The sequence below is a fragment of the Thamnophis sirtalis genome, unplaced genomic scaffold, assembly GCF_051295495.1.
Source record: "Thamnophis sirtalis isolate CommonGarterSnake01/CBP01778 unplaced genomic scaffold, rThaSir2_p1.2 scaffold_10, whole genome shotgun sequence".
Classification (NCBI taxonomy): Eukaryota; Metazoa; Chordata; class Lepidosauria; order Squamata; family Natricidae; genus Thamnophis; species Thamnophis sirtalis.
Window position 1 is genome coordinate 30,346,211 of NW_028261390.1, and position 19,481 is coordinate 30,365,691.

Here is a 19,481-nt window from a genome sequence, read left to right on the forward strand (position 1 = left end):
TCCTCTGCAGAGCTTCAGTTGGTGGACAGATGGGCGTACGTTTTCCTGCAAAATGTCTTGATAAACTCTGGAATTCATTTTCCCATCAATAACAACAATCCGTCCAGGCCCTGAGGCAGCAAAGCAGCCCCAAACCATGATGCTCCCTCCACCATGTTTTACAGTGGGGATGAGGTTTTGATGTTGATGTGCTGTGCCTTTTTTTCTCCACACATAGTGTTGTATGTTTTTCCCAAACAACTCAATTTTGGTTTCATCTGTCCACAGTATATTTTGCCAGTAGTGCTGTGGAACATCCAGGTGCTCTTTTGCAAACTTCAAACGTGCTGCAATATTTTTTTTGGACAGCAATGGCTTCCTCCGTGGTGTCCTCCCATGTACTCCATTCTTGTTTAATGTTTTCCTTATTGTAGATGTGTCAACAAAAATGTTAGCATGTACCAGAGATTTCTGTAGGTCTTCAGCTGACACTCTAGGATTCTTCTTTACCTCATGAAACATGCTGCACTGTGCTCTTGCAGTCATTTTTACAGGACGACTACACCTAGGGAGAGTAACAACATTGCTAAACTTTCTCCATTTGTAGACAGTCTGTCTTACCATGGACATATAAGCATCAAGGCTTTGGGAGATACTTTTGTAATCCTTTCCAGCTTCATGCAAGTCAACAATTCTTGATGGTAGATCTTCTGAGAGCTCTTTTCTGCGAGGCATGGTTCACATCAGACAGTGCTTCTTGAAACCAGTAAACCCAAAACAGGTGTGTGTTTTTAAAAGGCAGAACAGCTGTCAACAACAGATCCAATATCACCACACTGATTGGAGTCAAGGTTGGCTCACTCCTGGCTCCAATTAGCTCTTGGAGAAGTCATTAGGCTAGGGGCTCACATACTTTTTCCTCCCTGCACTGTGAATGTTTACATGTTATGTTCAATTAAACCATGGCAACATCTAATGTTTGTGTAGTATTATTTTCAGCAGACTGTGTTTTTCTATTGTTGTGACTTAGATGAAGTTCAGAGCACATTTTATGACCAATTCATGCAAAACTCTACGTAATCCCAAGGGGTTCACATACTTTTTCTTGCAACTGTATATCATCTTTGCTCACTGAACTGTTGCTTTAACAGTTCAGAGACAGAATACAGGCGGGATAATAGGGTCACCTATTTTCCATCTCTCTTTTGCTGCTGTGTACTTTGGGATTGTACACTTTGTTTACCTCCATTATTGTTTCCAGGGGCTCTGAAAAATTCCATACTTTTTACTATATTATATAGCTAATATTAATTCTTAGTAATTATTCATGCTTTTCTCATTTGCCTGCTTTGGTCATATTGGTTTTTTTTATGTTTGCTGATTTAAAAAAAATAAGCAGTACTTTCCTAGCTGAATTGAAAGTCTTACTGTATGTTCTTTTTCTGATGTGGACCTAGGGATTGGGAGCGTGCCGGGTGCAAACTAAACTGCATATTATTACCCACAGTAATTTTCCAATAAAAGGAATCCCTGAGCCTTATTTATTCCTTCCTTTGCCAAGAAGTAGGCAAACAGGGAACTGTGACCTATGCTCTAATGGCAGATAGGAGAATGCAGAGTCTTAAAAGAAAACTATAGGCTTTGAGACTTCTGTGTGTTCTTATGCATTTAAGGGCTACTATATTTACAATAAAACTGTGTACAGTTATTGAGAAGAGCATCAAAACTGCACTTAGAAGTTGCGTAGCAGTGTGGAGTGTATTACTCATCACCAGGAATGTCCCATGCAGTACTGAACAGATGCCTCTGGCAGTCACACAATAAAAGTACACACTCCTATTTAGGAAAGGAGTTGAACTTTTAAGAAACATTTTGAAGTCCCCAGAAAAACTGAAAACCAAGAGCATCCATGATAAAAATAAGATAACAAGACATATACAACTTAGTTTTAAAGTATATTGAATTTATAGAGATTTTCAACTGCTTTGTTTTTATTTATTTAATTCCAAATGAGGTTCCTATTGTACAAAATAATAGAAAAATTCGATTAGAACTGTTGGAAGAAATGTCCTTCTGGGTTCGGCTCCAAGTGGGAAAAAAGACACTGGAGGCATGGAGGCTGCTTAGAAAGATGGTTTAATGTTTTAATGGTGGACAGGACCGCATGGCTTGAGGTCCTGGGGAAAAAGGTGACCACATGCTTCCAGGTGTTGGGTGAAGAAGAAGAAGGGCCGAGAGAGGGGCTGGTAGGGCTTTTTATAATCTGTTTGGCCCCACCCATCTGCCTCCTGCTCCTGTGCAAGAAATGTATTCTGATTGGTTGTCAGACTCATATGGGCCCATGCAGGGGCAACTCTGTAGGCTGAGTTTTGAATCCAGGTTTGGTTGAGTGAGTTCTCAGACGCCATGTGGTCAATTGGGTAAAAGGCTTATACCAGCATGCCTTGATTCCATCCCCCTGGAGCTGAAGGGGAGAACTCTTATTATGTAAAGGGACTGGCTTGGCCTTCTTAATGGCCCATTGACAAAAAGGGGGGAAGCAGGAAACTGCAGGGAGAGTCACTTTGTCTTTTTGAATCATGTTTCTTCCTTTTCACATCCAGAGAAATTTTCTGCCTTTTCAATATTTCCCTAGGGTATTTCATTTTTCTGGGACAGGGCTAGGTGATAACTTCCTACAATTTAACTAAAAAGTATGTGTTTTAGATCTCAGTTTTCTTCTGATTGACTTCCAAAGCGAAATATAATTGTAAGGCGTTCAAAGGAAACATTGAAAGCAAGATCACTGAAGTCCTAATGAGAAAACTATAACAAAAAGCAATAAAAAGATGGACCCCAGGAGGTTCTAGGGTACAGAGGTGATACGTATAAAGATAACAATAGTAATAATAATAATAATAATAATAATAATAATAATAATAATAATAATAATAATATGTTTAAAACTTAGCAATAAAGTTACAAATAAATAATAGTTTAATAAAACTAAACAGAAATTAGTTATAAATAGAAATTATATTAGAATATACCAAAATACAAATAAGACATTAAAATCTATACAATTCTAATTGTAATTGTATATTAAATAGGTAATCACTTACAATGAAAATAATAGATAACTGAACCAAATAAAAACATCGTATAAGAAAGCAAGGAAGGTGGTGGTCTTGATAAACAGAGGAAAGATTCATTCCCAATTGGTGGTATGGGGATCTATACCACTCCATACCATGAAAGATTTACAAAAATGCCTCATACAACAACAACACCTGTTCCCAATTCCCATGAAGATAAAAGCGGAAGAAAATCACGTTTAAATGTCCAAGATTCTACTACTATACCTGTTCTGATAAAAGTAGATTTAGACTCACATGGTGTTTGTTTCTCAATCTGGCCTATCTTACAGTGTTCAACTCAATTAGCAATAAATAACTAATTAAATCAAGTAATTAAGTAATAAACCTCATAAAAGGCAGAGTTTAGTACAGAATCCACAAATCCCCAGAAGGGCACTTGAAAGCACCAAAGACCCCTCATAATCATTACTAGACAAGATTATTTCTGTAAGTATTGTCAAATGTCAGTTTGCCCCATTCCTAAACCTAAGTAGAGGAGAGAATAATTCTACTAACACATAAACAATATGATTCTAACCGATTTGAGGCTTCCTACTAATATTTAAATTGAAAACATACCTTCTCCAAGTATGGAAAGTATTCTATATCATGTACAAAATGAATACTTGCACAAAAACTTGTGCCAGCCTAAAACATGGATTCCTTCTTCATGATATCAAACATTGTGTAACTCATTAAATATAAATGGGAGAATATTGTATCACGTCATATTATAACTACAGATCTGCAAGGACAAAACCCACAAAGTTAAAGCAGGCTATAAGAGTCTTTAAAGCAGTACATCCTTATCTGAGAATCATTTTGGAGTCTCTATGCAGAATAGCATCATAATTGAAATGGAAAACCTTACCTTATGCTACAAAATAATCTTGGAATTGAAAGTGAGAATAACATGAGCAGCGTGGAGTCTCAGAAGCCCGAAAGAATAAAATCTGGTGGTTGAAAGGAAATAATCTATTAAATAAAATCTATAATCTATTAAATTAAAAATAATTTAATCTATTAAAAATAATCTATTAAAAATATTTTATCCTGCCACCTGCCCAGCAGAAAACAAGTCATTACAACAGATGATATTCTGATTTATTTATGCAGATGGTAAAATTGGGTGGATTTTGGCAGACAATAGCATTTCTTTTCAAGATAGAATTCAGAAATTAAGAATTCTGAGAGGCTATAGGAGAATCAAGAAATAAATATGATAGAAGATTTTTCAGGACAAAGACATTAAGTGGCAATCTTCTGGTAATATTCATCCACCAGTTATTCAAAAATTTACTGTATGCAAAGTTTATGTAGTTTATCCTTTTAATCTAAACAGATTTATTTATAAATCCTATTGTTGTAATTACAATTTATTACTAGTGAACAATGGAAACAAGAAACAAATACTTCTCAATTCACTGCTTTTCTATCATTCTTGTCTGTTTTTATAAAAGAAGTGCAGCTAATAGAATAAAGATATCAGTATGAATTTAAATATATTTTGTATGAGGTTCAGAACATTCTTTTAACTAATGGGATATGAATTAATGAATATAAAGACTAAGATATATTAGCACTATGAAAACACAAAACGGAAATAACAGTTATTTGAAATTTAGCTGAAGCTTTAATCCCAGGATATAATTGAAAGTTAATTTTCGAAGTAAAATGAACCTGGATGTGGTTAGTGTGCATACATAGGAGACCATGTTTAGTGTGTTCCAGATGAGAAAGAAGATCAGATAAAAGTATAGCAAATAATATATTTAAAATTATCATTTGGTTAATACATAGCCATAGTAAACCACTTATTTAAGGCTGCCAAAGTAACTGTCTGGGTGCACTCATTCAGAGCTTTGCTCAACTGATCTTATGGATAATTTAGGATGGAGAAATAAAATACATCTTTGCTTATAATTGCTGTGTACTTTTCCAAGGGACTATTTCAGAGCCTATTATTTTATGAGTTTGCTCATATACATGTTAGGTTGAAAGTAGAGTATGTTTATCATAACCCATGAAGTATTGTTATGTGATGCTTATTAATTTATGGATAAATCAGTTTGGATCAACTTGAATAACAAGAAAAAAAGTCATAGATTTTGTGGCCTCAGGTCCGTTTTAAAAAATGAATCGATGAATAATATTTCAAATATTTTTTTTGAAAAATTAATTAATGCAAAAATTAATGTTAATGTTTAATTGTTTTTTCATAGGGTATAATTTCAAAACTGTACCAGATTTTATTTGAAATAATTACAGTGGGGCACATTTACTAGAAGGCTAAAATTGTGAGACTTTGATTCAGAGTAACAATTCAGCTGGCTCTTTGTAAAAGTTAAATTTATTGAAATGTTTAATTTGATGGCATAAAATGATGCCAGATAAGCATTAAAACTGAGAAATATTGTATTGATAAACTTGTTTAACATGAGAATGGATCTAGTGTCTAGCATATTTTAGTTCAAAATGCTATAGCTCATAATGTGCAACATGGAAGCCACTTACATTCTTCGTGTTTTGTAAATATGTTTCCCCAAGTTTTGGTTACAAATAAAGGACTAGTTGAATATGTTTGAATATTAGTAGCTCCAATTGGTAGTTAGGCTATTATTTTGAGCTCCAAGCTTGGCAATTTGGTTACAAACATTTCGTCGCTGACAATGTCTCCTCAAATGGTGACGAAATGTTTGCAACCAAATTGCCAAGCTCGGAGCTCAAACTGCCATAATGGACTAGTGTTGTGGACATAGCCTTTTAATGCCAACTGTAGGCATTGTTGAAAGAAATGAATTGTTGAATTGTTGAAAGAAATGAACCCCTTCTGGGTTCGGCTCCAAGTGGGGAAAAAGACACTGGAGACATGGAGGCTGCTTGGAAAGATGGTTTATTGGTGGACAGTACCACATGGCTTGAGTCCTGAACAGAAAAGGTGATCACATGCTTCAATGTTGGTGGAGAAGAAGAGAAGGGCTGACTGAGATGCTGAGTCCCTGGTTTTAGCCCCCCTGGCCTTTGATCTTGAGCTTGTATTCTGATTGGTTGTCACTCGCATGGGGCCATGCAGGGACAACTCTCTAGGCTGCGTTTTGAATCCAGGTTTGGTTGAGTTCTCAGATGCCATGTGGCGAGTTAGGTAAAGGGCCAATATTATCATGCCATAATCCCATCCTTCTGGAGCCCATTGACAAAGTGGGGATGGGCAGGAAGCTATAGGGAGCTATTCTGTCTTTTAAAACATGTTTCTTCCTTTTCACATCCAGAGAAATATTCTGCCTTTTCAATATTTCCTAGGATATTTCATTTTTCTGGGAGAGGGCTGGGTGATAACTTCCTACAGCATGAAGGATGAGCTTGGAGATATTTTACTTTGTTTGAGGTAGGTCTTTGCAGAGCTATGTTTAAAATAGAATATACACTGGCTTTTTCATACCTCTCCTCTTTATCATTAATCTATCTCTGAGGGGAATCATATGTTGAACCAATAGAATCAATTTTAAATTTAAATTTTCTTTGGTTAAAGCCAAAGGGTTTATTTGGATTCCTTTCAGTCTGGTTTCAGGCCTGGGTACAGCACAGAAACCGCTTTGGTCACTCTGACCGATGATCTCTGGTGAGCACTCCTCTATCCTGGTGCTTCTTGACCTCTCAGCGGCTTTCGATACCATCAACCATGGCATCCTTCTGCGACGTCTGGAGGAGGTGGGAGTTACCATCAATACACAGATGATATGCAACTGTATCTATCTGCCCCGTGCCAACTCAGTGTAGCGGCGGACGTGATGTGCTGATGCCTGGAAGCTGTCAGGATCTGGATGTGGGTAAACAAACTCGTATTCAATCCCGACAAGACCAAGTGGCTGTGGATGCTGCCCCCGAAGGACAGTTCAGACAGTCCATCCTTGATCCTGGGGGGTGAAAATTTACACCCCTCAGAGAGGGCCTGCAATTTGGGGGTCCTCCTGGATCCACAGCTGACACTGGAACACCACTTGTCGGCTGTGACCAGGGGGACCTTTGCCCAGGTTCGCCTGGTGCACCAATTGCGGCTACTTGGATCGGGGAGCACTTCAAACAGTCACTCACGCCCTTGTCACCTCAAGGCTGGATTATTGAAATGCGCTCTGCATGGGGCTACCCCTGAAAAGCGTTCGGAGACTACAGCTAGTCCAGAATGCAACTGCGCGAGCGATATTGGGTGTACCGAGATACACCCATATTACACCTATCCTCCGCGAGCTGCACTGGCTGCCAATTGGTCTCCGCGCGCAATTCAAGGTGTTGGTCATTACCTTTAAAGCCCTACATGGCTCAGGACCAGCATATTTGCGAGACCGCCTACTGCCGCATACCTCCCAATGGCCAATAAGATCCCACAGGGTGGCCCCCCTTAGGACGCCGTCAGCTGGACAGTGTCGGCTGGCGGGGCCTCAGAGGAGGGCCTCCTCTGTGGCCGCTCCCACACTGTGGAATCAGCTATCCCCAGAGGTCCGGACCTCGCCCACCCTCATGGCCTTCAGAAAAGCTGTTAAAACCTGGCTGTTCCGGCAGGCCTGGGGCTGTTGACCTTATTATGTAGGGTCCAGCCCCAATTTGAATGTATGCGTGTTGGAGAATTTTAATTTTAATTTTGTTTGTTTTTCTTTTCTTGTTCTGTGTAAGCCGCCCGGAGTCCTCCGGGATTGGGTGGCCTATAAATCTAATAAATTAAATTAAATTAAATTTTAGATATTTTTAGATATTTTATTAATATTTATAGGCCGCCCTTTTCCCCGCGGGGACTCAGGGCGGCTTACATAAAATAGGGAGGGGGGGTATAAACAATAAACATAAAACAATACATAAGAGTAAAATAATACACAACATTCATTCTTCATTCGGGTGGGGACAGATTGTGATCTTATCCCCAGGCCTGACGGGATAGCCAGGTCTTGAGGGCTGTGCGGAAGGTCTGGACGGTGGTGAGGGTACGAATCTCCACGGGGAGATCGTTCCAAAGGGTCGGAGCTGCTACTGAAAAGGCCCTCCTCCGTGTAGTTGCCAGTCGGCACTGACTGGTGGATGGTATTCGGAGGAGGCCCAATCTATGTGATCTTATAGGTCGCAGGGAGGTAATTGGCAGGAGATTAAATTAAATTACCGGTATTTCACTGGCTATGTTATAGAATTGTTTAAGATAGTGGGAAATCTAGAACCAACATGGAATATATCTTGTTATTCCCAATACTGCAGCAATACAATCTAGACAATGCCTTTTAATTGTCAGTTTCTGAGATAAGATTTGAGACTGGAGGTTCTCTGACCTCCCTTCACATCTCAGCCTGCCTGTTATGTGATCCTAAATTCTTAATTATTAGTACAAAGAATGTAAGTTCATTTGAGCACAAATGATTTAGCAGCTCATTTGAAATGGCATTGAAAATAAAAGCCACCCATGTTTTAGCAGAGAATTAAATCATAGGATTTGTTATTTGTTCTTTTTAAAACCTTTCTCTTAGCCAAAGCTCTTAGGAATAGTTATTTGTTAGGATTCCTCATGAAAGAAAAATACGATCAATTTGCACTCCTTTCCAGTCTCATGCCAGTCTCAAAGCTTTCAAAATATTTCTATCCTTGAATGGATTCTCAAGCCAAAAATTTCAAAGCAACAGGACACTCAGGAGCTTAGATTTAGCAGAATTCATTGATTCTTTGCCCTACAAATATCATGGAGACTCTTCTTTTATTACTAGCCTCTGGTCAGCCTTTGCTGAGCTATTTTTCTGACAGAAGTGAATTTAGTTTTAAGGACAGCAAAATCAGTGGGAGCAGCCTTGTCTAATGCAGGTAGATTTGAAAGCTTTGTATTAGCAGCTAGTGAACAGTCTGACCAACAGGTTTGTGTTAGAGCAAGATGGGCAGGGTAAAATGCTAAAGTCTATTTGAATTTTATCGTCAGATTAAACATTGAAAGAGGATTCAGCCTCTGAGCTTGTTTTGAAGAAGCAATAAAATCACTAAACAGCCGCCGTTGTGGTCACTCCCTATACATAATTGAAATAGCTGCCCACTAAAGTCAAATAGGAGGTGGGAGGGGGCGGTGTAAGTAGCTCTGACTGTTGCTATAACAACAGGCATCTTGGTCTAATTTCTTCTGAAAAATGACTTGCTGCTAGTGGGATGAAGTGCAGCAGCTTTTTTTCTAGCAGATGAAAATGCTGTAGACAGGCATACGCGGTCCCTTGTTTAGGTAGCAGATACCCTGTGATATGCCCATTGCAGTCCTTTCAGGAATTTTAAGATGAGTTGTTCCTGGATATGTAGGATATAGGTAGGTGTGTGTGTGTGTGTGTGTGTGTGTGTGTGTGTGTGTGTGTGTGTGTGTGTGTAAACATTACATACTGTAGATTATTTAGACACTTAAAAATATCCCCATACATTTTGATTTTTATCTATTTTACATCAGGCTTTCACAATCTGATTTCACAATCTGATGTAGTAAATACTATAAGACTCTCATCATCACAAGCCAGTATAAGCAAAATATTGGACACTGATAATAGGAGTTGGAGTTATAATTCAGAGGCAGGAGGGCTGCATGCAGACGGGACTTCTAAAAATTATAATTTAATTGCAATGGTGGAAGGGGCAAAGAATTAAATGCTAACTCAGAAATCTGTACAGATTGTCCTTGACTTAACCATTCATTTAACAACTATTCAAGGTTACAACAGCATTGAAAAAAGTGATTTATGATCGTCATGGCATCCCCATGGTCACATGATCAAAATTCAGGCACTTGGCAACTAGCATATATTTATAATGGTTGCAGCATTCCAGGGACATGTGATTGCCATTTGCAATCTTTCCAGAGGGTTTATGACAAGCAAAGTCAATGGAGGAAGCTGGATTTAGTTTTAACAACCACAAGATTTAACAACCACAAGAGCCGAGGTGGCGCAGTGGTTAGGGTGCAGTACTGCAGGCCACTTTAGCCGACTGTGATCTGAAATTCAGCGGTTCAAATCTCACCGGCTCAAGGTCAACTTCCATCCTTCCGAGGTGGGTGAAATGTGGACCCGGACTGTGGGGGCAAGTTGCTGACTCAATTTGCTAAAAAATTTGTAAACCACTTAGAGAGGGCTGAAAGCGCTATGAAGCGGTATATAAGTCTAATAAATAAATAAATAAATAAATAAATAAATAAATAAATAAATAAATAAATAAATAAATAACTTAACAACTGCAGGGATTTGTTTAACAACCATGGTAAAAAAAAAATCATAAAATGTTAACTTATTTAGCAACCATTTTGTTTAGTATTGGAAATCTTGGTCCCAATTGTGTTGCAAATTGAGGACACACCATATCATATTGAATCATACTTAAGTTTAAATTTACATGAAATTAAATTTAGATGTTTGCGATGTTACATTTTGGAATAAAATTCCTGATAAACTAGTGGTCCTCTATAATCTAACTTTCTGGCCCAGAAAAAGGTTGTCCTGCCATTTTTATATGTGTCTATGACATTTCTTTTGGGATATTGTATAAGTTTAAGAAGGTAGGTGTATTATATTATTCTAAAGTTTTACCTATCTTTGGAGAGCAATAAATGTCCTCCAAATGTAACTTAAGAAGTCACTGAAACATGCTAATGGCTGTGCATTCATTTTAGACACTACAATTCCAATGAATTTTAGCATATTCACATTTCAATTAATTTCTATATATTGTTTGGAATGTAGTAGTTCCGGCAATATTCTTCATGATGAGAGAATAGAATAGAATAGAATAGAATAGAATAGAATATATATGCATATAGAATGCAATGCTATTCAGATGAATTTCAAAATCAGATGAATTTTTTGTCTTTTGAATAAGGTGACCAGACATCCCGATTTTGGCGGGACAGTCACGATTTTGCACAATTTGTCCCGTGTCCCGCTGCATTCTTAAAAAGTCCCAATTTTTTGAAAGAATGCACGATGTAGTATCTCAGTTTCACTCCAAAGATTTTGAGAAATCCACCGGTGACTTCCCACTATGCTAGCTGAGAGTTAGAGGTTGCCTGAGCTGCTCCCTCCCATTGGCTGGTTGCTCTGGGCCACGTCCCTCCCCTTTTGCATCCCTATTGGCTGGCGGGCCTCTCCAAAGCCAGAGATCCAACCCCACTTCCAGGCTTTCCTCTTCGACCTTGCCAGCATCCTGCACTGGCTCGGAAACGTGAGATCCCCGAAGCGATCGTGCCCTAGCCCGCCTTGCCAGATCCCTGATCGCTCCGGTTCTTGGGCCGGACAGATCTAGAGGCTGCCTCCTCCTCCTCCCCGCAAAAGCCTCCACCTCTTCGGGTGGTGCCTCTCCCAATCCAGTCGGGCCAGAAAAGCCAAACAAGGAGGGGAGCTCGCTTTCCTTTCCTCCTCGCGCCTCCCTCTCTGCATCAAGGGCTGGGCCGCTTCTCCCTCTTTCTTTCCTTTTGTTCTCTCCCTCCCTCTCTCTCTTTCTTTCTCTCCTTCTCTCCAGGCTTGGCAGGTCCAAAGATTTTCCTCGGGACGGGCTCCCCTCCGTTTTTTCTCCCCTTTGCCTTTTTGCTGGTGCTATTGCTGGAAGCACCAAGAAAAAGGCGAGATTGCAAGTGAAAGCTTCCTCCCGTTCCCACCGCCGCCCCACGTTGGAAAGTGAGGAGTGGGGGGCGCCTCAACCCCTTTGAGAAGCAGAGCAGTCCCGGTGCACCGAGAATGCGCCTTTTGTGAAAGGAGAAACGTTGCTCCAGAGACCTTCGCGCGCAGTTGCACGCTCCTGCCCCAGTTGTATGTCTGTGCATTTGTCGATCAGGTGGGTCACAATACCGTGCGGCCTCTTCTAGCTGCGGGGGGTTGTGGATAGGGAGGAGAGGTCTGCCTATTTGGGGGTGGGGGATAGGTGATTGGGGGGTTAAAGCTTCGTGGGTATTGATCTTCTGATTCGATGAGCGGACGAGGAAAGGGAGGCTGTTCCTTCCAGGTTTGAATTGTGGGGGAGGGGAAGGGGGTTGGATTGGAGAAGGGAGGAGGGCTAACATCGGCCCCTCCACCTAAGCTTGCTCGGGATGGCCAATTCAGGCCTGAAAAGGCAGTTCCAGCAAGCGCAGGATGCTATAAATAGATCATATAATATCAGTCTGCCAGCACCCCCCAACTCCATTTTTCATTCATTGCGCATCAGAGCTCGGGCGGGCGAAAGAAAGTGCTTCACCCCACTGATTAAAGTGCTTTCTTTCTCCTGCAGGCCCCAACAACGCTGTCAAGCGCTGTCAAGAAAGAGGCTTTTGGCCGTTCCGGCGATATGTCTGCCATACACACATACACACCAGGGTGTGCAGTTGGGAAGAACCGCTTAAGCTCGGGGGAGGGAATAAAAATCCTTTCGTGGGATCCGGCCAGCTTAGGCGAATGGACCGGTGCTGGCGGAGTTGCCCACAGTTGCTGCTTTTCAGTAGGGCGAGACATCAGGGAGTCGGGGGCTGCCGGGAGCGTAGAGGGTTTGCCTGCCTGCCTGCCAGAGGAAGAAGGCGAAGGTAGGCGCTCGCCGGCGTGGGGAGTGCGTGGCTGGGTGGGATGTATTGTTGTCTGGTCCTGCTAAGGGTGCAGAGGACGCGCCTCTTGTCAGTCGAGGCATCGACTGCCCTCCCTTCTTCTGCCTTACCTCTCCGTTGGTCTACCTTTGTGTTGGGAAAGAGGAGTGGAGTGGGAAAGCAAGACGGATTGCCATTGTCAGTTGCCAGGCTTCCAGCGGGTTGGCTGGACACCCCTGCGCTCCTGCCTAGTAGCGGCAGCAGCAGGGCTGGCGCCTGGGTGTATGGCGGAGACACCCACAGCCTTCTCCGGCTCGCTGGTTCTCCCCAACTCCACGATTTTCCTCCTTTCCAGGTGGGTGGTGGGAGCGTCTGGGATCTCCCTAGGTCAAAGCCGACGGGAAAGGGGGAGATTCCATCTGAGGTCATCCCGAGGCTCTACTTTAACCCATGCGGGAAGTATGGGGGGGTGTTGCATCTTTTCCCCGGCTTCTCCGAGCTTCGTTTCTCCCACTTCCGCTCCTTCAGCTGGAGACAATTACACACACACACACACCAAAGAATCCCAGACACACAAACAAGCAGCTTCCCCACCATGGGCTTTGTTCTTAACCAACAGCGGGCGAAGGGAATAGAGAGAGACGTCAGTCAGGCTGCCTTTTGTGAGGAGAGCAGGAGCTTGGCCAACCGCAGAAAGGTGTCCCGGGGCTGGGATCCAAGGCACGCTTAACTTGGCGACGAACCTGTGTGGATCCGCCGGGGCGTGGGAACTGAGGAAAAGAATGGAGGGGAGGGGGTGTGTGGGGAAGAAGAAGTGTGCCGAGCTGTCATCGGGGCTGCTGAAGCTTGCGAGGGAGATCTTGAAGCAGATGGGATGGGACTTGGAGTCCTACGATCTTGGCGAGTGGGGATTCCTGCGATGGGATTTGGAGTCCTAAGACACTGGGCATTGGGGGCTGCTGCAATGGGATTTGGAGTCCGATGCCCTTGGCGATTGGAGGTTCCTGCAAGGAGATGCGGGAATAGGGGGAAGGGGGTCTGCACAAGCCCCCCCGACCCCCTTCTTTAGAAGAGCCAGAAGCATTAGGGGAGGGGGCTTTGCGCATCCCCCTCCCCCGAAGCCCCGCACCTGCTTACAACAGCCCCAGATCGCCAGTGGCATCAGACTCCAGCTCCCATCCCAGCCCTCTGCACATGCTCAGAGGCCAGGGTGATTCTGGCAAAGGAGAGATGCGAGAGGCGCTGGGATTGGTTAAAATCGGATGAAACTTGGCTTTGGAAAGGTTGTGGGGGGGACAAGCGAAATTGAAAGCCCCAGAGAGTGACACAACCATGAAGAGTTTTGCATGTTCCACAGCCCTCCCCCCTCGGGAAAGGGATCATGGGCACCTGACTCTATTCGCTTGGGTGTGCATCATAATGTTGTAAGCCGCCCAGAGTTACCTGTGTGTGAGGTGGGCTGCCCTATGCATTTGCGTGTGTGCGCGGGAGCGAGAGAGTGAAAAAGAGAGGGAGAAATAATTATATTAATTAGATAGATCAGTGTTTCTCCTCCTTGGAGACTTGAAAGTGTGTGGACTTCAACTCCCAGAATTCTGGGAGTTGAAGTTCACATACTTTCAAGTCTTCAAGGTGGAGAAACACTGAGATAGATGATAATGAAATGAGAGAGGGAGAGGGAGAGAGAGGGGGGGGGAGAGAGAGATACCATAACTAGATAGACAGATAGGCAGGCAGATAGACGGATGGATAGAGAGAAAGAGAGAGAGATAGGTAGGCAGGCAGATAGATGGACGGAGAGAGAGAGAGGGAGAGGGATACCATAACTAGATAGACAGATAGGCAGGCAGATAGACAGACAGAGGGAGAGAGAGAGAGATACCATAACTAGATAGACAGATAGGCAGGCAGATAGACAGACAGACAGACAGAGAGATACCATAACTAGATAGACAGATAGGTAGGCAGATAGACAGACAGACTGATGGATGGATAGAGAGAGGATATGTATAATTAAGGTGACCAGACATCCGTAGCAAGGCCGCGGGCTGGCAGTAACCGCCACGGCCTAGCTCCTCCCCACCCCCGGTCAATGGCGTCCCTCTTTATCAATCTGAAAATCTGGTCACCTTACTTTGGAACTAACTTAATCATATCAAAAAATGAAATATTAGCTCAATACAAGAAGAATGTTTAAAAGCCTGAACTCTTTTCACTGTCTCTGAAATAGCATTTCATAGATATTTAAGGCATAGCCTTAAAAAAATATTGTGTATTTTTTTGAGTATCTTAACAAGATATCTCTTCCTGAGCAGTTTTCTCCAGGGCCCATGCTTCCCTGTTAAGTGCTAACTGCAAATTAACAAACTCAGCTCTGTGACCTTAATTACTTGATTAGTACCCTGGGCAGTTTACCTGTTACCTGAAATTGGCAAGACCTTAATCAGTTACATGCTGAAGGCCTCTTAACATCTCTAGCGCATTCCTGTGATGGAAAAAACAGTCTTCCTAAATGCTGAAAAACTAAATTTATATACATGTAGGCCTAAACACTTTTTGTTTGCAGTTTTTCACTATAACTTTTGTTGTGGATGCCAAGAAAGTTAAACAAGATATCTCCCCCCATTAACTTGTGTTCTCCTTCCAAGTTGTCTGTATCCTTCTGAATGTGGTGAGAGTGTAAACTACTTGCCCACATATGAGCAAAAAAAAAAAGTCTCACCATTCACATTGTGGAATACTGAAAATATTAATATGCAAAAGACTTTCTTATCAAACCATATCTTAAGAATTCGTAGGTAAGTAGGTAGGTAGTAGTGGTGGATTTCAAAAATTTTTAGTGCCTATTCTGTAGGTGTGGCCTGTTTTGTGGCTTGGTGGTCATGTGACCGGGTGGGAGTGGCTTGGTGAGGTTGTGACTGGGTAGGACTAGCTTGGCAGTCATATGACTGAGTCGGAGTGACTTGGCAGTTATGTAACCGGGTGAGAGTAGCTTGGCAGTTATGTGACTGGGTGGGAATGGCCAAGTCGATGTCACTGAATTCTTTGCCCCAAAGAATGACCTACAAAAAGAAGATATAAAAAAAGGAAATTTATGATTTTGTGCACTTACTACTTAAATAAGAATAAAATAAGTACACAAAACAATAAAACAGCTACTTACAGAAGAAATATGGCTGTCCTGACCAGTCTCTAACATTACTGACCACCTTACACATACACTTCCAGCCCCTCTGTCTCTTCCCTCTTCCTGAATTCACTCAGACATTTTTTAAAGTGAATCCAGGAAGAGGGAAGAGACAGAGGGGCTGGAAGTGTGTGCATGTGCACAGGCTGTGAGTTTTAAAAATATCTGAATGAATCCAGGAAGAGCAGAGGGACTGGAAGAGTGTGTGCTGTGCACAGGCTGTGAGTTTTAAAAACGTCTGAGTGAATCCAGGAAGAGGGAAGAGGCAGAGGGGCTGGAAGTGTGTATTCCTATAGTATCTTCCAGCCCCTCTGCCTCTTCCTTCTTCCTGGATTCACTCAGACGTTTTTTAAAACCCACAGCCTGTGCATGGGCACACACTCTTCTAGCAGCCCCTCTGCCTCTTCCCTCTTACCCAACATCTCCCCACCCCCACCCCAGCCACTAACCAGTTCTTTCTTCTTCTGGTTCTTCTTCTGAGAACTTTTCGGCAGCATGGTGAGGATTAGCAGCAGTTAGGCTTATATACCACTTCATAGGGCTTTCAGCCCTCTCTAAGCGGTTTACAGAGTCAGCATATTGCCCCCAACAACAATCTGGGTCCTCATTTTACCCACCTCGGAAGGATGGAAGGCTGAGTCAACCCTGAGCCGGTGAGATTTGAACCGCTGAGCTGCTGATCTAGCAGTCAGCTGAAGTAGCCTGCAGTGCTGCATTTAACCACTGCGCCACCTCGGCTCTTGGATTGGCAGGGTGAGTGAAAGAGCAAATGAGGGGAGGGAGTGTTCCGGTACGGGGCCTCCTGACCAACGGGTACGGGAAGGCACGCTAAATTTCACCATCTGGTACGGCCATACCACCCCTGTTAGGTAGGTAGGTAGGTAGGTACGTATGTACGTACGTACGTACGTACGTACATACATACATACATACATACATACATACATACATACATACAGTGGTGGGTTCCTAATCGGCTTACTACTGGTTCGCTGAGCGCACGTGCCAGGCAATTGAATAAAAATTGGTCAGAAAAAAGGTAAAGCAGCTGAGGAGTGGAAATAGAAGCTGCCGCCCCGGATCAGTAAGTATAACCTGCGGGCGGGCCCTCTTTTAACAAAAACAGGGAACCAGTTCGCTCTCTGTTTGATGGCAGCACTACCGGTTCGGGAGAACTGGACCGAACCAGTAGGAACCCACCTCTGGATGGATGGATGATAGATAGAAAGAAATTAACAGCTGTAAATTTCTTGATGTTGTTTTCTATGACTACTGAAGTTTATTTCTTATAATGTGTCTTTTGATAGTGTCTTTCTATCTACACTAGCAAAAAGCACATTAATTAAATCTAGGTTTATGGTCTATCACATTACATATAACAGATATTTCCATTTTTGTAAATTCAGACATTACAAAGTATACAATAAACAAGCTGATTTTACCTGGTGTTACGTAGTTTATAAAAGGACCTGGTGTCATCAAATATATTTTCTGCTATATCATGTTGGAAGAGGATTATGGAAGTTGTTAATTTACTAATTAACCTGAAGAGTCCCAGATTGAAGAAAGCTGAAAAAAAATAAGATGTAGGTAATCTAAAACTAAGAATTCTGGGAATGTTTGAAAGTAACTCGTGCAGTTTTCTTGTCTTGTTTCTTTGTTTAGAGCAGTTGTAGCAGTGGTGGGATTCAAATAATTTTAACAACTGGTTCTCTGCCCTAATGACCAGCTGGGTATGCATGGCTCGGTGGTCATGTGACTGAGTGGGTGTGGCTAACTCAACATCACTCACATTGACAGGTGCTTTGCGTTAGCTGTTACAATGTAATAAAGGTTAACTGGAGAGGGAGTTTCTGTAAGCAGGACAATAAAGATTAGGCTAGAAACAATACCAGAATGTTTCCTTTCTGCCTTCCTTACAGGATTAGCCCTGTAAAGTGGAAAAACACAAAATAAGATTTCTTTCAACAACTGGTTCTCCGAACTGCTTAGAAAGTTAACAACCGGTTCTTCTGAATAGGTGCGAACTGGCTGAATCCCACCACTGAGTTGTAGTCATTTCCAGACCCTGTGCTTCCTGCAGGTCCCAGCAACCTAGGAGTCCTCCACTAAAATTAACAGCAAAATACTGTTTTTTAAAGCTGCTGGTTTGCACTCAGTGACTCATACCCTGGCCATCTCTTATTTGGATTGTTGTAATGCACTCTACATAGGGTTACCTTAAAGATTATTCAGAAATTACACTTGGTTGAGAGTGCAACAGTGCAAATAGTTTTGGAAGCACCTTGGGTAGCACATGTAGCACCACTGTTATGCAAACTGCACGGGCTGCTGATCTGCTTCCAGGTCCAATTCAAGGTGTTAGCCATCACCTTTAAAGCCCTTTATGGCTTGAATCCGGGATATCTGAGGAACTGTATTTCCCCAATGGGATTTGCCAGCTACACCGTTTCTAGCAGAAAGGGCCTATGGTGGTCCCCATCAACCAAGAAATTTAGGCTAGAGAAAATCCATGTCCCCCCCCCACCCTTGAAACATCTTGCTACTAGAGGTAAGACCTGCCCCCATTCCTTTTGGTCTTTAGGAAGAGCCTTAAAATCTGACTCTGCTGGTTGGCATGGGGCCCTGATGGCTCAAGGCTAGGGGTGGTTGCAAGGAGGCGTTCGTAATTCTCTGGAGCCAGCCTCGTGTTACCTCCCCGCTGGTCGAAACCAGCCAGTAGGGGCATGGATCCAGTAAACAGGTGGAGGCACTCATCGCTCCCATGGCCTTGTCCACTTCATCAGGAGTGACAAGCTGGAACTCATTCCAGAAAGTCTGAACAAGACCCTCCCTCGGCATCTCCGCTGGTTCTGTCCAAATGGAGTCCAGGTCTGTCCAAATCTGAGCGATTGTGTCCGACAGAAACTGAGCAAACTCCTCAGCTCATCCCTGTAAGGCATCCCCCATTTCCCCCCCTTTCAGGAGGGAAGGGGTTATCCTAAACAGGGCGGCTGGGCAAGATTCTGCGGACACAATAAGAGCGGAAAAATGTGTACATTTTGCCGCCCATATTGCCACTAAAGAAGTCCTAGTGAAGGCTCTTAGTAGTGTTTGGTCAGATTCGGAGTTGCTAGCCCTCCAACGTCACTCTAGGCGTCTCTTTTGGCGCTTCATCTCCCGGAGTTCCTCGGTAAACCAAGGTGCCCTCCTGGATCCACTGCCGTGGAGAGGCCACAAAGATCTAGCGCCTCAGTCGCCACTCTATTCCAGGTGGCGACCAAGGACTCTGTCGTGAGCCTCCTCCTTCTCCCCCACTCCTCTCTCCTCTGAAGCGCGCCCTCCGAAATAACCTGCTCAACATAAGCATGCTCAACTGCAACAAGGCATGATTCGCTGCTCCCAGATCAGGAGGCGGGAGAATCAGTGCCTCCTTTGCATATGAAATTTTTTGCTTTTTAACCCTTGCTTAACTTTTAAAAGGCGAAAAATTCCTTATGCAAAGGAGGCCCATAGTTCTCTCGCCTCCTCCTACAGTTAACACTAAGCAGAATCCAAGTCACTGTGACTTGGAGTCTGGTAGCAACTACCTTGGCTTTAATTATTTTTTAAAAATTCTTTAAAATTCTTTCCTTTTCCTGAGGAGACTGGTGAGGCCCCGCCTCCCCTGCCTCTAGTGACT

General features: G+C 42.9%; 1 protein-coding gene and 1 long non-coding RNA gene across 3 annotated transcripts in view; one reads left to right on the forward strand and one right to left on the reverse strand.

Moving 5' to 3' along the window:
* LOC148043828 (uncharacterized) overlaps window positions 1-4,048 on the reverse strand; it is a 41,319-nt gene extending 37,271 nt beyond the window's left edge. Inside the window, exon 1 of the long non-coding RNA XR_015697883.1 lies at window positions 3,967-4,048. This is a non-coding gene — a long non-coding RNA (uncharacterized LOC148043828). The remainder of the gene's footprint in view (window positions 1-3,966) is intronic.
* Window positions 1-19,481, forward strand: part of MAML3 (mastermind like transcriptional coactivator 3) — a 352,805-nt gene that overhangs the window by 194,228 nt on the left and 139,096 nt on the right. The window lies entirely within an intron of this gene.